Source organism: Equus caballus, chromosome 19 (genome assembly GCF_041296265.1).
Source record: "Equus caballus isolate H_3958 breed thoroughbred chromosome 19, TB-T2T, whole genome shotgun sequence".
Taxonomy (NCBI): Eukaryota; Metazoa; Chordata; class Mammalia; order Perissodactyla; family Equidae; genus Equus; species Equus caballus.
The window spans coordinates 12,951,656-12,973,537 of record NC_091702.1 but is presented as its reverse complement, the minus strand read 5'-3'; positions in this window follow the sequence as shown (position 1 = coordinate 12,973,537).

Genomic DNA, 21,882 nt, shown 5'->3' with positions numbered 1-21,882 from the left:
CTACAACATGGATGCACCTTGAGGACATTATTTTAGGTGAAATAAGCCAGTCACAAAAAAGAAAACTGCTGTATGATTCAACTACATGAGGTATCTAAAATAGTCAAATTCATAGAAATGGAAAGCAGAATAGTGATTACCAGGGACTTAGGGCAGGAGGAAATGGGAGTTGTTGTCTAGTGGGTATATGGCTTCCATTTTGCAAGAAGAAAAAATTCTGAAGATCTGTTCCACAATAATATGAATATACTTAACGCTACTGAACTATATCTTTAAAAATGGTGAAGATGGTAAATTTTGTTTTTTACCACAATAAAAAGAAAAGAATATATGTAGCAGCTATCATGACAGCATCTATATATTTTGATACATGTTGCCTTTTCAACCCAAAACATTATGTTGTATGAATCTCCTAAATTCATAATAGAAATCTGAAAATAAACAGTAGATATAAACAATTTTTAAAATTACCCAAGATAAAGATTGCTTGATGAGAAAGGAATAAAAGTTGTGGAGGGGGGGTAAAAACTATTTGGGTGATGGATAACAATAAATTTAGTATAATAGTCAACACCTTGGGCATTATAAGAATGGAATTAAATATTAGTGGCAATGTTAAGGACAGCAACCATGTGATTTTTATATGCAATTTTAATTATTTGGCTGTGAAACCAAAATATTAGCTGTAGTCGGTGTGATATTGTAGTTTAGATAATATCTTAATGAAATATTGTCCAATTTCTTGGTAGTGTTTATTTAATTTGTACATATATGTATATAGACATGTAAGACGACAATTTCTTGATTGTCATTTGTTATATTACAAGTGTATAAAATGATGAACATGTCAGGAAACAACTTTTAATTACTCTGTGATGTTTCTTTGGTTCCTTTATTGCTTGCTATATTGTTTAATAAATAAAACATTACCAAGAAAAGGATGACCTTCTTCCCCTAAGGAGCCAGAGCTTGATTATTACCACATCAACCATAACTACAGAGTCTCCATAGAGAATGAGAGAATTGTGACATAAAACTCCTTTGGGGGAGAGATACTTTAAGGAAAGGAGCAAATGGGGAGAAAGTTAGTCTTCCCTTATGAGAAAAAGAGCTAGGACAGGAACTTTGTATTTTTTTATATGAGGTACTTCACAGTTAAAAAGTAATTAGCAGGTGGTGTAAGAATACAAAAGGGTATGAAATATAAAGTTTGAAGGCCTAAAAATATTTCAGAGACTAAGAAGAATGGTAAAGGCCAAAGGAGAAGAAATCTAGTATATTTTGTAAAATGCTAAACTTGGGAAAAATAAAAGCCAAAAACGTGCAGACAAGTCCTTTCAGTTACAGAATTGCAACACTTACTCCACATAAACATAAACGGCATTTTGTACTATGAATACAGCGATGGTATATGAAATAAAAGATGTTGGAGGGTGTGTGAAGATGGAAGTGTCAGGGTGTTGTCCCTAACTGAGTTTCCTCACATCCAGTGGAAGGTGTCTCCGTGATTGGGTAGGAGGTGCTGTCCTCGAGGATGCCTAAGTGGTGACGGCCACCTTGCCTGCCTGGTCCCCTACCAGCAACCCCAGGAAAAACACACATCTGATCATGTTGGTGGCCCCATCTTCCAGCCTGGATTCCACTCCATCTTTGCCATTGGATAGCACAGAAGGGTTTCCTGGACATGTGGCTCACTTGTAGATAAAGCTGCTACTTTTTTCCTTGATGTTAGTCCTATTTCAAGCACCTTAATGAGACTGCAAAATAAGTACACATAGAAAATACCTTCTATTCAAGCTGTGATAAGATCATCCACAGCGATCATAACATGTTAAATTCTGCTTGGATACAAGTGAAACTTCATTATTCATTTTTCTCAACTAGAGTTTCTCAACTGCTAGGAATTGACAGTGATTGTGTGACTCTAGGTCCATTTTCTGATTCTTATAATATTTTCATTCCAAGTGTCAAAATGGAAAATTGAGATAATTTGTTTACAATGGCTGTGAGTTGGAAACACCATTCTCAATCATTTGATTGCATTATAGTACTTACCCTCACAGTTCTTCAACGCAGCAGAACATTAGTCAGGATCAGAAACATGACTTGTCCTCTCGGTCTACATCCTTCATCAAACCTCCCAAATCAATACACGTCCACCTCTGAATCTCTTGTTGGCCATGACTCATCCTTGCTGTGTCTGGCAGTATTGCCATATTCTAAGACCTCATCACGTCACGTTGCTCTAATAGGCTTCTATGTTATCCCACATCTGACCTGAATGTTCTCAGAGCTTCTGTTCCAACACCCAGCAAGTTCTAGTAACTATAATCTACTTCAGCATAATGGTTAAAGGAACAGACTCGGAAGACAAAAGGACTTTGTTTGAAATTCCATTCTGTTAACTTCCTAGCTTCATAATTTACTTAACTTTGTCTTCTTAAATTTTTAAATGAGTCCCAGTTTTCTCATGTGTAAAATAGAGGAAATAATGCCCACTTCACATGTTTCTTTTATATATTAAATGATGTATTTAAAATACCTAATGGGAATTCAACAAACAGTAGATATTGTTCCTCTTATTAAAATTCAAAAATAGATATTATTCATCATGTCGCCACTTGAAGCAAAGCAAGATCTTGAAGTGCCTTTTAAATTATTTTAAAAAATAATAAAATTACTTTCAAATTAGAATTAAAATGTACTTTAAATACTCTCCCTCTTACTTTTCTTTTTCTTTAAAATTTAGCAATGCTGGTAAATCATGTTAGGTAATTTTCAGTAAAACAAAGTATTTGACAAACTGAAGTAAATAAGTGTTTATCCAACCACACAAATAAGTAGTTTATTAAATATCTTCCTCTGCTTATTCATGAATAATTCTTGTTATAATTTTTTAAAAATCATAAAGTCTCAGCTCTTCTAATAATATTTTTCAACTCTAACATTTCTAAACTTACATTCTCAATGTTAACAATAAAAAAACAGTCAACTTATGGGAAGCAGGTGGAGAAGGGAAAAATTGCACAGAGAAAATAAAATTATAGAATTTCAGAATGAAAAGGTGCCATAAAGATTCTATTTTCCCGCATTAAATGTGGTATACTTTTATCTAACCAGAGGAGGACTTTTGCTTAAAAAAAATGACAAAAATCAGGTGACTTGTTTTTTATTCCATGTAACTAACAATTCGATAATAGATATTATTAAGATTGCTATAGGTTGAATTGTGTCCCCCCTCCAAAATCCGTATCTTGAAGACCTATCCCCCAATACCTCAGGATGTAACTGAATTTGGAGGTAGGAACTTAAAAGAGGCAATTAAGCTAAAGCAAGCTCACTAGGGTGGGCCCTAATCCAATGTGACAGGTGTCCTTATAAGAGGCGATTCGGGCACAGACATGCAGAGGGGAGACCAAGTGAAGACACAGGGAAAAGGCTGCCATCTGTAAGCCAAAAAGAGAGGCCTCAGAAGAAACCAAGCCTGTTGACACCTTGATTTCTGACTTCTAGCCTCCAGAATTGTGAGAAAATAAATTTCTGCTGTTTCAGCGGCCCAGTCTGTAGTACTTTGTAATGGCAGCCCAAGCAAACTAATACAAAGATACAACACGGTTAAATAAAATTAAACCTGTGGAATTTTATGAGATATTAACTTATATCAAAGGTCAAATTATATATACATAGAAGTAAGACTCACAACTTTAAGGAACGTAGCTAACTCTAGGCATATCTGAAATGAAAAGACTTACATGATTAACCCATATGAAAGAGGTCAAGTAAAGACAAACAAACTATTAAAGTTAAAAATTAGTGTGATAGAGATCTTTAGAGGTACTATCTCATAACAAAAAGGTTAAAATATATATATGGTTCTAAAGAGCAGTAGTTCGTAGCTGCAAAATCTCATATAAATTCTAAACAATGTTTTAGGGGTTGTTAATGTATACTAACAAAATAGCAACCGAAATTAACTGGGATTAAAACATTGCTTCTAGACAGAGGACAAAATTATTCATTCCAACTAGTAGAGAATTGTACATATTCTAAATACTTAATGCATTAAGTTCAGCCTCAAGCATTTACCTGAACTCCAATCATTATTTACATTTAAGTTTTACGCTGTTTTAGTTTGATTAAATTTTAGTAATTAATTTTCCTCAATCCTTTTCAACAGACATCACAGTTATTGTTTCGAGGAGCATCTATCGTAAGGTCTGTTAGCTGTTAACACCCTAAGCAACTAGTCAGAGCTCACCAGCACCATGAATGATTATGTACATATGCCATGCTAACTGTTCTATATGTTTCAGCTCTGCTCTTTTCGTTATAGATGTGCAAAAGCTAAATGACGAAGGAAATGTTGACTTTGAAAGATCATAATTATACCTTTATATACATTATATAAAGGAAAAATATTTAAAAAAATTTTTATTCTACCAATACTGTGGCATTTCACAGAGCCTTTTTCACTTATTTATCACACACATACACACACTCCTACAAATACATACTCAAAAGTTTGAAATTAGCACACTCATTCTGTTCTTGCATAAATAATTTGGAATTTATAAACAAAGGTACAAAATTTATTCTTAGACTAAATAAATATATGAGAAATTTCTTACAAAATATCCAGGTCTCCTGACATTTAGATGAAACCTAAGTGTCACCCACCATGCCCACTTTTGACACCAGTCACTACTACAATGATGGTGGTCAATTCCAGATTTCTCTGCTACTTCTTTTCTTTTTTTTTTTTAACTTACATTCCCTTTTGTTGACTTTACACAGTAATCACACTTCAGTTTTCAATCTTCATTCCCATACATATATATACATATATATATGTATATATACATATATATATGTATATATATAATTACTGCATCACAGCTCTAATTGTTGATGTTAAAGAGACAGCACAGTGTATAGGCTTAGGGCATGTTTCAGACTAAGAAAGATGTGGAGTCAGATCGCCACAATTTTGATTCAAGATGGCAGAAAGAGCACATTTTTGTATCTCTCTTACATCCCTAAATCTACCTCCCCTGCCTGCCTAAACCTAATAAGAATTCCATCCCTAATAAGAATAGTTGAGATAAAAGATTTAAAAAGATGAATTGAGCATAGTGCTAGAAAACAAGAATCCAGAAGCATACCTTCATCAACAGAAGGATATAGGAGAAAATGGAGTGGGAAATAAGCCAGAAATTGATATAATTTTAACATAATAATTTTACATAATGTTGAAAGTTGGCCATGATTTTTTTTTTTTTTTTTTTTTTGGGCAGGGAAAGATTCACCCTGAGCTAACAACTGTTGCTAATCTTCTTCTTTTTTTTTCTCCCCAAAGCCCCAGTACATAGTTGTATATCCTAGCTGTAAGTTCTTCTAGTTCTATGTGAGCCACCACCACAGTATAGCAACTGACAGACAGACGGTGTGGTTCTGTAACGGGGAATCAAACCGAGGCCACTGAAGTGGTGAGCGCTGAACTTTAACCACTGGGTCATCGGAGCTGGTTCAAGTTGCCCATGATTTTTTAAATAACCTGTATGATATCACGGTAGAGGCTGTGGTGTAACACCAAGACACTCATTCCCCCAGTTGCAGGAGTGATGGCTCCTGACGCCTCATGGCTGACTCTTTCCTCAGGAATTGCCCTCCACAGACGGGAATTGTCTCACTCAGGGTATGACATTGTGGTTAGTAAGAATCTATGTTTGGTCTTTGTCTTGATAGGAGTGGTAGGAGCATCTTTTGTTCTAGTATTTGGTCTTTGACCCTGTTCCTGACACAGAGCTCCTAAATCCCTTGAAATTTCCTGGGTGACAGGAGTGGTTTTTGTTTTAATGAGGTAACTCATGTTCAGCTCCTGGATAACTTCAGGATGGAGGGTCCTCACCAGAAAGACCAAGCCATGATCAGAAGCTTGAAACTTTCAGCCCTGCTCCCCATCTTCTGGGAGGAGAGAAGCCCTGGAGATTGAGTTCAATCACCAATGGCCAATGATTCAGTCAATCATGCCTACACAATGGAACCTCCATAAAAAAACCTAACTAAAGGAATTTGGAGAGCTTCCAGGTTGGTGAACACATGGAGGTGCTAGTAGGGTGACGTGTTCGAGAAGGCCTGGAAGCTCCACCCCCTCCCATTCCTTGCCCTACGCATCTCTTCCTTTTGGCTGTTCTTGAGTTGCATCTTTTATAGTAAATGGGTAAAAGTAAGTAAAGCATTTTCCTAAGGTCTGTGAGCCATTCTAGCAAATTATCCAACACAAGAAGGCAGTCGTGGGAACCCCCAATTTATAGCTGACCTGTCAGAAGTCTGAGAGACCCATATAATAATCGTATTTTATGTTTATAATAGAAAATATATATTTATTATAGAAAGTCATATAAGTAATCAATAGAATAATTAAAATCACTTAATTATTATAAATTGTGAAGAGAATGAAAAGAAAATAGGAAACTAAGACCTTACCTCTCAGAGCAGGGAATCCTAAGACGCTGTATAAAGATGATTAATCACCAAAAGGGGAATGAGCGTATTATCTTAGAATTATTGAGATAACCTCTAGAAGAAGAAAAACTAAAATTATCAAAAATGATTACTTCTGGGATGTAAAGTTTGGAGTATAAAGTGTGAGTAGGAATAGTGCCTTTTGGTTTTCATTTATGTTTTTCTGTACTGTTTAAATTCTTTTCTTTTAATCATATATATTATTACTCTAGTAATAATCTCTTAATTTTTTTGAGAAAAATAGCACACATTAAAACAGGCCAGAAATAAAATTTTTAAAATGATAATAGTGATGTTAGAGCTATAACAGAACTGTGGGTTATTTATATCTTTCCTGGTCAACTCTCTATACTGTCATTTTCCATAATTTATATAAATACATAAAATTTAAAATCAGCCTTTGCAACCTACTAGATATGGAATCTTGGAGAAGTTATTTAACCTCTGTAAGCCATATTTTCCTCATCTAGAATATGGCTATAATAATAACTACCTCATGTGTGAGTGTGAAATGAGACAATGCATATACAGTGCTTAGTAGAGTCTCTACCACATGGAAGTGTTTGCTAAATGATAACTTAAACTAAGGCCCAATTCTTCACCTTCCTTACCAATCTCAGTTACCCATGTAGATTGATCAAAATGTACCATATGTTCTAGTTAATATCTATGATTGCAGAGTAATCATTAATAGTACCACTTTCACTCTCAAAAGTGCCCCCATCCGGTTAATAAATTATATGATTGTCCTACTTATCAGCAATAACACTAATGTAAGAAAGAGAAAGCAATCAGATATTCCTTTCAGGTTCATGAGGCATTTCCCTCAGCATACTCTTTAGCTACTGTGTGGTGAATGGTGAGTGAAGATTGTCCGTTATATGTGATACATATTTCACATGGGTCAAACAGTCACTGAAAGGTTCAACTCAACCGCATCTTTGAGCAATCAAAGATGACAACATTATTATTAAAGTTTTCTAACAATTCAAATAAATTATTTTGAATTTGAGTTCACTGTCAACAATTTTGGAAAAGGTTAATTGAGCGGTCAGTATTCTTTTTCCATCAAAGAACAGCCTAAGTCACCTTAAGTAGGAAAAAATAATCACCAGGAAGAAGTAGGATTAAATCTCATTATTTCCGTCCTCCTCACCTTCCCTAAACAGCTCACTGTGTTTCTTTGAAGCATATTTCAGATTATTGGGATACAAAAATAGAAAATTAACTTTTTTTATTATGATGAAGACACATGTGAACACCAAGACATTATGAATTGACTCTTCTCATTTTAAGTAGACTATATCTTTTGAAAGATTTTATTATCAATTTCTTATTTTAAAAAATTAGGCACTTTGTCTACTAGAATTACATTGATTAGACAGAGAACATTAGTTTTACCTGTGCATTTTTAAATGACCTGTCTGTAATGTCTAATCACCTTAGACACAGATATTACATTTCCACAAAATTGTACTTAGTTGTACCTCTGCAATGCTAGTCTTAGTAATTGGGATTCCATCTTCCAGCTGTTATACACACAACTGTCAGCGACCCAGAAAACTTCTGCTGACAGTGGAGGAACATAATGAATGCATAATAGGCCGTTCCGAATCTAGCCTCTTTTTTAGAGTCTGCATATCTCTTCTTCACACAGACTCTTTTCCAGCTAAATGAAAACATCAAATTCTGAAATATATGCAATAGGCCTAAAGAGGATAAAATTATTACATGTAGAAAATGACTCTAAATGATCAATACAATTTAAATGGCTCTAGTATAAGACTCAGTGCGAGTAACATTAAAGGACCTCTGCTTCATTCCAACATCCCTAGTCATCTTTAATTTATCTTAATCTCTGAAAGAAATCTGCCATAGCCAAGCAAATCCTCTCACTGCCCCTCAAACAGATTATAGTCAATTATGCCCCTAACGTTTACACCCAATGTTCCCTCCAACAAGAATATATTTACACGGTTTCAGTATGTTGACTGTGTGCATTCTACTCATCTATATCATAATTGGTGTCTTTTCTGATCCATAGCATAATTGATGTCTCTTGCTCACCATTTTCACAGCCACAGCACATGCTGGGCTCTTGCATCTCTATTTCTGGCCCTATCACCTACTGTCTGATACTGTGTCAGGGCTTCTGTTTTACACGACTGTGGCAGAGACTGGCCAGCTTTCCATCAAACTCATTTCCTTTTCTTCCTCAGATTATAGCTGTACCATATTTTCCAGGCTTCCTTGCAGTCAGGTTTAGCCTATAAGTGAGTTGTAGCCAATTAAATGTGAATGGAAGTGATGTGCGTCATTTTGGCCTAACGTATGAAAACTTTCCACATACAATGCTCTACAGTCTCCTTCCACATCCCGCAACTTGATTCAGATAATCATATCAATTTTGAAAGGCAGGAATTGAAGATAGTGGAGCCACAATATGGATTCATCTTGTGGAAAAAGGTGGTCCCTAACCAGGAATGCCTGCTTTGGCCTGTTCCATGAGTGTAATATAAATTTGTGTTGCCTTAATCCACTGGTATTTTGTAACTCTTGTTCCAACAATTAGCATTACCCAAATTAATACAGAAATTGGAATCAGAAGTGAGCTTAGCTAGCGTTCAGGCAGCAGATAGCAAAGAAATTGATACTGGAGGCTGAAAAGATAGAGACCTGCATTGTGCAGTGGCAAAATTGTTAGCAGAACTGCCACCTGAGATAATCTGGAGAGAGCACAAATAACATGCCTATTGAGGCTGTATCTCCAGGGAAAGTGGTTGCAAAAAGTTAGAGCATGTATTACTTTTCCTTTCTGCAAGATGTTACAGTCTGCATGTTTGTGTCTCTTCAAAAATCCTACATTGAAGCCCTAACCACTAATGTGATGGTATGAAGTGAGGCCTTTGGGATGTGGTTAAGTTTAGATAAGACCATGAAGGTGGAGCCCTCATGCGGGGATAGTACCCTCATAAGAAGAATAAGAGACCAGAACCCTCTCTCTCCACCACGTGAGGACCCAGCAAGAAAGTGTCCATCTGCAAGCCAGGAAGAGAGTTCTCACTAGAACCCAACTATGCTGGCACCCTGATCTTGGACTTCACAAGCTCCAGAACTGTGAGAAATAAATGTTTGTTGTTCAAGCCTCCTAGTCTATGGTATTTTTGCTGTAGCAGCCTGAACAGACAACACATAAGGTTAAGAGATATGCTAAGGAAAGAAGAGAAGGTTTGAAGGAAAAGTGAAGAGGAATCGATAACCCAGAAATGTAAGGCCTTGAAGGATTGGAAAATTAGAAAACCCAACTTCTTTTAGACCTCAACTACAAAGAATAAAAGCCTGAAAATGATTTTGAAGGTCAAAAGCTCATTATGATTGCTCAGTTAAGCAAGTGTCTCAGCCGTGAGAAAATCAGACTGAGAGCTGTTCCTTCCCATGCAAGTCTGTCATGTTTCAGATGTCCTAAAGACAGTCCCGTTAAATTGAGAAATGGAGACAAGAGGTATTGAAGCCCACTCTCAACCACCACCAGGAAAATATATTGATCAAGCAAAGATGAGTTTATTAAACTTATTGCAATAAGAAAGAACACCACTTTGACTAAGTCTTAATAGTATCTCAAAAGCTAGAAATTAGGGAATGATAGGATGGTGTTAGGGCCTGGGTTGAGTTTTAAGGCAGGTGTTTCAAGGCAGGAATCTGGTTCAGAATGGGCAGATTATGACATATTAGCTTTGGACTTATGGGCAAAGTGGGATAATGGCTTGAAGCAGCCTTGATAAGCAAGCTGTTATTCCTAATGAGCATTTTAGTTGCTTTATAGTCTTCTATTCCAGAAAAATCTATTTTCCCAAGCAGGTAACTAACTTGTGCTGTGTCTCAGTACTGTTTAATTAAAGATAGAGATATATGCCTCGTCTCATCACTGCTTAACACAGAGAAAAGAAATTATGTTCACAGGCAGGGGAAAGTCTAGTTTAAGTACCGTTTAAGATAGAAAAAATTATGTTGTTTTGTTATCAATTCTCACTTCTGGTCATTCTATAACCTATTCCAGAGGAGATAATATTTATCATATGGGGTCACAAGCAGTCTAAATGTGTGTTGCTATTTGATGAGTCATGGTCGTGGATTAAGTTTCCTCGTTGGATGATAAGCTATTGGATCATTTGACAGGAAAGTGGCTATATAACAACATTTAAGACTGAAGATAACACATTTGAGCACTGCAACACAGGCAAATACTGAAAGAAGGATTATGATCAGAGTTTATAATTCACATATAAGCCAAGAGTAAAGAGTGTTGAAATTAAAGCAAGAGAAAAGATACAGTCCCCAACATGAAGAGCCTGTAGTACATAATTTAGTTATTTGTTTGCCAGATGTTTTAGAAATAATAAAGCTTCCAGAAAAGTCTGAAAGGTTCTTAAAGAAAACAATATAATATCTAGGACTGCTCTGTTTTGAATCACCACTAATCTGGTCTCATGAACTTCTTAGGCAAGGAAATCTGTGGCCCTAGTGACATCATCACATTCTCCTGTCAACATGTGAACTATTGCATGTAGGACATGCCCCCATTTGACAGACACATTGTAGAGCAAGAAATGAGGAGACTTCAGGAGAAAAGAAAGAAGTCCAAAATTCCCTCTTAGTAGTTAAGCTTTGGGGTCTCAAATCGAGACTCAGTTTTTCTTCTTTTTGAACTTCCTTCTTACTAATCTTTACTTACATAAAGATTTCTTTTTGTTTTTATTTTGTTTTTTGAGAGAGAAAAAATAGTGTATCAAAGCGGACCCCAGGTGATATCAGTTACTACCTTGAATATAGGCATTGGCTACTAAAATAATAAGATCCTTGTCCAGTGTCACAGGTAGTAGCCAATAAACTTTTCCTGCATAAATCCAGTACCATTTTTTAGGAGTCATTCAACAAAAAAGTCAGGTTTTTTTGAGCCAAAATACCCTTGGATCAATTAATTATTTAATAAATTTTTAGTACCACTCAGTAAGAATAGATTGGAGTCATCTGGTGAAATTTAAATTTGGCGGATCATCAGGGCTACACTAAGCGTGAGATTAAGCTTAAGAATGAAGCCTTCCAGGGGCTGGCCCAGCAGTGTAGTGGGTAAGTTCCCATGCTCTGCTTTGGCAGCCGGGAGTTTGCTGGTTCAGATCCGGGGTGCAGACCTACCCACCACTCATCAAGCCATGCTGAGGTGCCATCCCACATGGAAGAACTAGAAGGACTTACAACTAGGATACACAATTATGTACTGGGGCCTTTGAGAGAGGGAAAAAAAGAAGAAGTTTGGCAATAGACGTTAGCTCAGGGCCAATCTTCCTCACCAAAAAGTATACCTTTAAAAAGAAAAGAAAGAAAAAAGAAAGAAAGAAAGAAAGAAAGAAAGAAAGAAAGAAAGAAAGAAAGAAAGAAAAGAAAGAAAGACAGGAACGAAGGAGCGAAGGAAGGAAGAAAAAGAAAAAAAGAAAGAAAAGAAAAAGTAAGCCTCCTTACAAGTCTGTTAAAATGAAGTGATGTCTTAAGTCAGCTTGGGCTGCCATGACAAAATATCACAGACCGGGTGGCTTAAACAACAGAAATTTATTTTCTCAAAGGTCTGGAGGCTGGAAATCTAAGATCAGGATGCCAGGGTGATGAAGTTCTGATGAGAGCTCTCTTCCTGGCTTGCAGATGGCTGCACTCTTGCTACGTCCTCACGTGGCAGAGAAAGACAGACAGAGGAAGCTCTCTCAAGTCCCTTCTTATCATGGCACTAATTCCATATGAGAGCCCCACCCTCACGACTTCAACCAAACCTAATTATCTCCCAAAGATTCCTATCTCCAAGTAGCATCACACTGGGAGTTAAGGCTTCACCATACAAATTTTAGGTGGATACAATCCAGTCCATAGCAGGTGACTTTTACTTGTACACTATATTTTTCTTAGACATATTCCAAGCTCTGTTTCTGTGAAAGTTTTGTTATAAAGGCCAACTACTATAAAAAGTTCCTAGATGTTGTTTTAACAAAGACAGAAATGTTCTACCCTAGATGTGATATCTAAAAGCTTTGGACTTTTGACTGTCTGGCCTGTTGCATTGTTTGCAACATAAGAAGTCACTTAGTAGTTGAGTCCAATAACCAAGATACAGTTTAATTCATTAGAAAGAACTGGTACTAATGGGATTGGATTGCTTTTATTTATCTTGTAGCCAAATCATAAGAAAATTGTAGCCAGGCACTGGACACATACCAAGGAGTTGCTAGTGATGCAAGAGCAGTGTTAATGATAAGGGCTTTATGAGTATCATAGTTAAATAATAATAAGTGTTTGTTGGCAAATCCAGAAACTTGGAGCAGCATAGAACATATAAAACAGCTGGAGAAAATAAAGAACAAGCACATGCAGATTAAATCATGATAGTCTGACTCTGATCAGCTGGATCTTGGTCTGTGGGTCTTGGGCAGAGGCTGTCTACTTCATGCAGTTGTCAACTTGATCCCAATATCTAGAAGCTATCTCTTCTCAAAGATTACCTTCTTCTGGAGGATACCTAAGAATCATCAGCTTGAGGCCTTTGGCCAAGAGTCCACCAAAGAGCTGAAAATGGTTTAAATCTCTTAAATTGGTAGATATAAATCAAGTATCAACCCCTCAAAGTTTTACCATGGCGCTAATGGTTAACAGTGGCTGATAACATCTATTACACATGAATTCATGGGCATCTATCTTTGACATTTCTTCCATAAACCAAATCTCCATATTTTAAGTTATATGAAGGCTGTTTAGGAGGATGGTGAAGAAAGGTTGCCTATACTTGGTGATGATAAGACTAAACGTACGGTGTAAATTCCATGTAGCATTTGGCGGTGTCTGCTTACAACAGGAGAGAGTCTAGGATCAAAGGTAACATTCCTAAATTCATCAATCGGCCTGTTTATAGCCCATAACAATGACAGTGATCTCATTATCATTACGGTCAATGGAAATACCTCAGACCATGGAAGTTCACAGGACTCTGAAAGCTTTGAAAATATCCATTTTAGAATTCCGCTTGTGGTCTCCCCCTTTCTCAAAGACTGAGGGTTTTACAAACCACGAAGTTTCTCAATAAGTAACAAGTCCTTGAAAATCTCTTAAATGAGAGCTCCCGCAAAATGAGTGCTTCACCACTGGAGAGAAACTGAAGAAAAATCAAGCAATTACTTCACTACCATCACAGCTCAGCTCTCCAGCAGGAAAACTTCCAATCAACCCCAAGAATAAACAATGACCAAGGTGTATTTAAAATTCAGTCTAGATGTTTGCTAAATAAAATACACTTTCAGATTTTTCAAAGCTTTGGAATGCTGGGCACAGCAAGGTAGGGGCCTTGATGAGCAAGCTGTGAAATGTGGCTGATTTAGTTGTTTCACAATATTATCTCTCAGGAGCAAGAATGTCCTGGAGCAAGCACCTAAGTTATTTTTGGTTGGTCTCAATATTGTATATCATAGGAACAGGAAAGTAGGCTTAGTCTCAGTAAAATATGCTATAGGGGCAAGAAATTATGTTGGTTTCTATTTTCAAGAACAAAGAAGTAGAAGAAACCAAACAAATGAGAAAACTATCTCTAGAAAAGGACTTTAAGAATGGTTTCTGGCCTTAGAACCTACTAGAAACAAATAGATCAGAAGCCTACTATGTCTCTAAGATAAATACATTGCCAAAGAAATGCTGGATTGGGGTTTAAAAATCCTTTGGTTTCTTCAGGTGATCACACATTCTTGGGCACAGTAAAATTGCACCAGCACACAGTGATTGTGAAAGTCGTACAGCTCCCAAGGAGGGCACTCTCCCCAATTCCTACTTCAGTTGTGGCCATGGAGAATAATGGACAAGGAAGAATCTTCCATCTGATGGAACCAAGAGCTATAGAAAATGTTAGACAAGGGAGCTCCTTCCAGAAAACAGCATCAAAATCTAATAAATAAACTTCCTCCTCGAGCCAGATAGAGGGTCTTCACTATGCCCTGCCACCAGAAATCGTTAATGTTGTGCCTGAGAGACAACTTTGTCTTTCCCAATACTCCGTTTGGTAATGGAACTTTTTAGTGTGTTATTTTGTCTCTGCTCTACCATTATATGTGGGGCATATGTTGAACCTCGAGTATAAGGTGGGAAGGGTGAATGGTTTGTCTTTGTTCTTCGTTTTAGTTGACAGACCACCAGAAAATGTGGACCCACATCTAGATCTGAAAAAGATGATGCTGGGTAACAAAGAGATCCTGAACTTGGAGCTAGATGCTACCTTAGATTGTCTCCTTTGGGAAGCTTAAGGGCATGATTTCTTGCCCTTGCATTATACATTACTGAGACGAGGCATATTTTCCTGTCCCTGTGTTAAGCAACATTGAGACCAAAGCAAAATTAACTTAGTTACTTGCTGTGGGACATAGGTGGTCTTGAAAGTTAAGATTGTGAAACAGTTATCAATAGGTATAGCTCTATAGCTATAGATACATGTTGATATAGACATAGATAGAGATATAGACAGACAGAGATAATGTATAACCAGAAGAATAGAGTGTGGCAGAGACTAGCCAGCTGTTCACCAGACCCATTTCCTCTTTTTCCCGAGCTCACAGCCAGATTACATTTCCCATCCTCACCTGGGGTTGAGTGTAGCCATTTCACTGAGAAATAGCCAATGGAACATAAGCAGAACTGAAGTGTGCCTGCACCTTTACACACTTCCTTCATATGCTCCTCCATGCTCTCTTCCCCCATGTAGCTTGAGGTAAATAGCCACAGTCATCTTGGAAATCATTTGGCAAAAATGGAAGAATCACAAGACACAAGGAGCCTCACTCGCAGAGTCACTACATGGAGGAAAGCCTCCTGCTGACCAGAAATACAAATTGGATGTTTTGGAAACTAGAGGTAAACATTTATTTTGTTTAAGCAACTAAAAATTTGGAAAATGTTTGTTACAACAGCTAGCACCATCCTAATAGATTAGTTAACTACCCCTTTGGGACAGTTTTAGACTCAAAGGCATCTGGCTTGGTAAGCAGAGCAAAAACAGGGTTTCTTCCCCACACTCCCTTCAGCCACACCCCTTGTGCTGGGTACTCTGAACAGCCACACAGAGTGGCCCTCTACTGTCTTCTTCATTCCCTACCCCTCTTCAGATAGACTGTTGAAGCCAACAGAGAAGGAACTGTGTTTTAGATTTCTTTGTGCAGTCTGCCCGGTAATGCCCAAGGTGGCACTCAATAATATCCATTGAATTCAATTTCATTTCTCAGTGCTTATATTCAAGCACACACTGCTTCTCCTTAGTAGCTTAAGGCCTCTCAAACTTCTTTCCAGCAAAGACTGTGCCTCACTAGAGTTCTTCTACTTTAGGGGAAAGCATGAATTCAAATAAATTTCTAGTGGAGAAAAAAGAAAACTCTACCAGGAAAACAAGGCTTTCAAATGACACGTCAGTACTAAGCTGTCAAAATCCACCAAGCAGTTAAGAAAAATCCTTGTAAGTTCCATAAATAAGTGTTAGTCTCAGGTCGGGACACTGATCACACTGCCGGGAAAGCGAACAGGCATGAGGAACTTCTATGTTTGTGACCACAGGGAATTCTATACACAAAATGAGCCAAAAATCAGTAATATAGTCACCCAACTGTCTTTCAGAAAGCCTGGATCCTTCATTTTTACACATTTGTCATTACTTTTTAAGTAGATTGTGAAAAACTGGCACATTAAGAAGTACCAAGCAGAATTCAAAATTTATACCAGGGAACCGACTCTGAACTAGTCCTGATAAATACGATAATCTAGCAAAAATACACCTGTAATTAGCTAGCCATTTCTATAAAAGCATGATGCCTCCAGAATCAGCCAGATTGCTTTTCCTGTTTTTTGTAGTCTAGTAAAACCAAAGATCCAAGAAAACACAACTGTTTTAGTCGCAGTATTTCATCCCCCTTCTGTTTTGTGTATCAACAAGAGAATCTAAGCAAACCACACCTTGTGTGAGAGATCTGGGGAAAACAACCGAGGAATACCGGAGACTTTCTGTGCCTTTAACTTTACCACATTAGCCAAGAATAATTAGCAATGATCTGAAAGAAATTAGTTTTTTTTTTTTAAGGCAACAATTCACACTTCAGTATTTATGCAAATTTGGGTAATTTAAATGTATGAGATGATTAAGAAAGAATCTTCTCTTTAATTCCCCAAGAGTGTGCATGTTCTTTTCTCCTTATGCAAATCGCTAGGATAGTCTGTTCTTTGATTCTTTGCTTAGATCACCACACCGCTTAAAATAAAACATTGTAAATATACACAATAGAATCGGAATCTTGCCTATGGCTTCATGTGAGACTATGTAAACACTTGGCAAGAAAGGTATTTTAACTATTTTTGAGTTGTGACCTGCTCACATGGAAAATGGTGATGAGGGAAATATAAATGCAGATATCTATGGAAACTCTTCAGAATAATTTGTCAAGTCTGATAAATGTAGTGCCCGCATCTAAACTCTTAAGTGCCTTACTGCTTTGTACCCTTGCATCAATTAACATTTAATTTGACTTTTTAACAACCTCACTTATCACTAGTTTTTTCATGCCTATGAAGCTAACAAATGTTAGCTTTTCAAAGCTGACAGTTTATGATTACATATAACCAACACAATTTCAGGGTAATGCAATAAGAGATTAATGGACCACAGGGATGATGCAGCCACAGGGCTTGCTATAAAAAGAGAGATGAACTACAATCCGAGTTAATGCCTCTTTTGAATAAATATATATCACAACCATCTAAACCAATATCAAAAGGGAAAACGTCAACCTAACTACGTTAACAGTGCTTCTGGTATTGGAAGTGAAATGAAAAATGTGCCCAAGGAAAAGTTTGATTAAACAGCATGAAGAAAGCAATAATTTTAGACTCAAATTAATAGAACAGTATTACTATTTTGCTACAGGAGAAAGCAATAGATTTGAAATTTAAAATATAAACTATAAAATATATAATAATATATATATTGCCTTGGTATTTAGGAAACATACTGAGGTATTAACTGTATTAAAGTGAAAAAATAATTGAAGTCCCAAATTAGTTAATGCCTCAGAAGAGTCATTTAGCTGTCTTTTCAAGGATGCTTATAGCATTTAACATTCTAAAGGGAAGTCCTTGAATAGAGGACCAGTGTTAAAAAGAAAGAAGATTCATTTAGGTATTTGGATATCAACCAGATAGATAGACAGATAGATAGATAGACAGACAGACAGCTAGATAGGTAGGTAGGTAGGTAGGTAGGTAGATAGACAGATAGATCATATTTATAAATACACAAATAGCATTACTTTACAGGAAATCAATGAACATAGTATCACAAGTTCATCTTCTTCCTATCCTTCAAGATCTATCTAATAAATACTAGCTTTCAGTGCCTTTTCACTAGCCCTCTCTGCAAAATTCCCAGAGCTTTTTATCTGTTCTCTCTTTGTACATTTTAACGTCTATCGTAACTATTTGTGTGGAGGTTCTCTCTCCGTTATTAGATTCTTAGCTCCTTTTTTGCCAGGGCCAGTGACAGTAACTGCTTTATGCATAGCAACTGATCGATACATTTTTATTAAATGAAAGGAGAAATATACATTATATATTTGAAATCTAGATGAAATACATGTGATTGGATATGCAAATGAATGTGTAATTGAACAAACAGCCTAAATTATTAATGCATATGCTAAGGGAAAAAAATTGTAAAACATTTCAAGAAACATGATTTGATTTAAATGGTATGAATAGATTTGCTTTAACAGTATATAACTTGTATATGTTATATAAAACATTGCACATAGCCATTCAAAAGGATGAAAGAAACAAAGGTAATTGTTTTCAAATTATTTGTATTGAATGTTTATCGTCAGCCAGGTACTACGCTGAGTGCTAAAGGATCTAAATATATATAAGACAATCTCCCCACCATCAAGGAGTACTGTTTAGTTATAAAGGGAGACATCAATTTATACAGTTTATCAAGCCCCCCTCCCGATAGGCCCTCCTTCACAAGGTCAAACTTCAGCTAGGGAAAACTAGAGAAGACGTCATCCACAGATGAAAACAGTGAGCAATATTTAAAAGCTATATTGCAAATACAAACAACCTTAAGGAAGCAATAATCCTGAATAGAAAGAAAGAAAGGTTGGTATGGTAGTCAAGGGCCCAAGTGCTGGTGGCAAATGACCTGGGTTCAAATCCTACCTCTCCTACTCCTCAACTGTGTTATCTGATCAAATTTCTCCCTCTCGTTTTGCCTCCTATTTCCCATCTTTAAAATGGTTTCATTATAATACTAATCAACTTTCAGTTAAGAAAATGTTGGGATTAATTGTAATAGTAAATACTTTCCATAATGCCAAATAGTAAGTCCTTATATAGTGATAGGTGATATTATGATCATCTATTAGTATGTTATTATTATAATGGGGGGGGGAAGAATCTCTCCCAGAATAACAGATCTTCCCCAAAGAACACTACAATCACTCCTAAATCAAAGGAGTAGTGGCCTAGAAACCAAGTAGACTAAGGAGTGGAGGAGTCTATAACAAACAGGAGCACAGGCCACAGGTAAAGTGCAGGCTTGACTTAGTTCTAGCCAATTGTTTCCATTCAGCAATACAGGCCTAGATTTGCCAGAGCTTCACATTTTCCAAGAAAAAAAATTGAAACTTCCAATTTCGTATGAAATTTCCCAATTTTTATGAAAGTGAGTGGTCTGTGACCTCTACGCTGAAGGAAAACTGACTATGCTGTTATGGGATTCAGGATGCACTAGCCCAAAATATGGCACCTTGTCATATTGAATATTTTAAGCTGAACAAGTTTGAGAAAATGGCACAATCAGGAAGCTCTCTCTGAGCTGCCCCCACCCTTCTCCCCTGAAGCACGTCATAAGGCCCTTGAGTGAGAGATGCTTTCCCTATATCCGCAGGAAGGGAGCTCCCTTATCTCCAAGATGGGGGAACATGGAGAAGAATCCAAATGAACAAGGCTTGCTGGTTTCCCTCAGTTTATTACACTTACCTCAAACTCTTTGCTCCGTCATATCTTTCCATGACTGTCCACTCTCCATCAAACCTAGCGAAAAAACAGTCAGGTTTAACCATTTCTTCAGGTCTTCACTCCCTTATGAAGGCTCTCATGTCACGTAAAACTTAAATAAAATTGTATGCTTTTCTCTTATTAATCTTTCTTTGTCCATTTAATTTTCAGTTCCAGTCAGGGAGTCTTAGAGGATCAAGAAAAACTTTTTTCCTCCCTACAGCTGCAAGAATTTTCCCATCATTCACACTCTTCAAAATCTGCTATCACTCCCAGAAGAATAGGATTCTCGCTTAGGCTGTAGAAATATACACCAGCTACCAGCACTAAGTAAAATCTTCATCTATGTAAACAAATAACCAAGAATCATCAAACACTTGAGGGAAAGCAACGGATGGTACCAAACTCCACAAAAAGAAAAGGTAACTTCTAAGGAAACTTTATTGTTTCAGAAAACTAAAACATTCAATAAGTATAATGAATATATTCAGAGATTTGGGAGTATTACAAAGAAGAAAAAGGAGAAGAGGTTGCTATGAAAAAGAAGCAATGAAAATTCTTGGAAATTACATATCTTATTTCCAAAGTCAAGAGGTGAATAAATAGACTAAATAGTAAAAGAGCCTAAACTAAAGATAAATTATTTCAGCTGAAAAAAGTAAACACAGGGATAATCTTCAAACAAGACAAAAGGACAAAAAGTTGGAAAATTTTAAAGTTATAGAATTAAGTCTGGGTAGTCTGCTATGAAACTAACAGGGGCTCCAGAGGAAGAAGACAAGAGAGAAGAAGGGGTAAAATAGGCTATGAAAAAAATTTCCCTGATCTAAAACTGATTGAAGACTTCAGATGGAAAGAACCTTGTAAGCCATTAAGTGAAAGAAATTAACCTAGACCTGTGAAGGGCAGCAAAATACGCCACCTCAAAATATGTCGCTTTGGCATAAGGATTATTTTGAGCTAATTATTTTAAGAAACAGCAGATGCAGAAGAAACTCTAAAAACAAAGAAGTTACGCTTTTGTAAGGGAAATTTACATTTATAACAGAAATCTCTATTTGTAAGGGCATCTTCCTCTCTGTACCAGGAAGTGAAGGATAACTCCAAATCACAAAAGAATCTTATCAATGGAGAAGGCACTAATTTACATCTGCATAACAAACCTTACCATAGTTTACCACACTTTTCCTGGTATCCTCTGTATAACCGGCCTCCCTCACACCTTAATTTCTTTTGTCTTTAGCTGAAGATGGTATTTTAAGCCAGAGTTCTAAGCCATCTCAAAGAGTTACTCAGTTTTCCTGGGTTTCTCCCATAAACTTCTGTTTGTTTTTGTCTCCTTAATCTCTTGTATTACAGGAGTCTCAGCAAGAGCCCATAAGGTAGAGGGAAAATTATTTTTCTTGCCCTACATATATCCTGTGAAATTTCTGAATTCCAAGGATAAAGAGAAAATTCTAAATACAATCCATAAAGACAAAACAGGTTTTTCTAAAAATTGACATCACATTTTTAAAGAATATTTAAAATAAAATAGAAGTATGTCATCAAAACTCAAGTGTGAAGAAAATTTAAAGGCATTTTTAGGAAGTTTATCATATATTAACTCTTCTGAAATAATTGCTTGAGAATTTGCTCAATATCATACTCCACCATAATAGTTAAATACAAGAAAAAGTAAGACATGATCCAAGAATATAGAGGTGTATATAAATATTAATAATATAGTTCCAAACATCTGTCTGTTTAAATACATGGAATATAAAATTTCAAATAGACTTGTTAAAAATTTAAGATAAACTTTTGGGGGAAAAGTAATTGGAGGAAGTAGAAGAGGAAGACAAGAAAAGAAGTCAGCACAGCAAATAGATAAGACAGAAAAATATGGTAGGAATAAATTCAGAGTTACCAATTAGCATAAAAAATGTAAATAGGTTATATTCTACCATAAAAATACAGATTAGCACATTGGATTCAAAGCTATTAATTCACCTGTAGATTGAAAACAAGAGATGATAGCTAAAACAAAATAACACTGAAAGATTGTAAATAAAGAGATGGAAATATATACATAAATATTTACATATCTTTCCAGATAAATCCTCACCCACCCCCCCCCCCAAAAAAAAACAGCTGTGGTAAGATAGAATTCAATGTCTAGAAGTTATCAAAAATGATAGGAAAAACAATCCACCAAAAAATATTTACAAATAGTTGTGTGACTGTAGGCAACAACAAAAAACCTAGCAT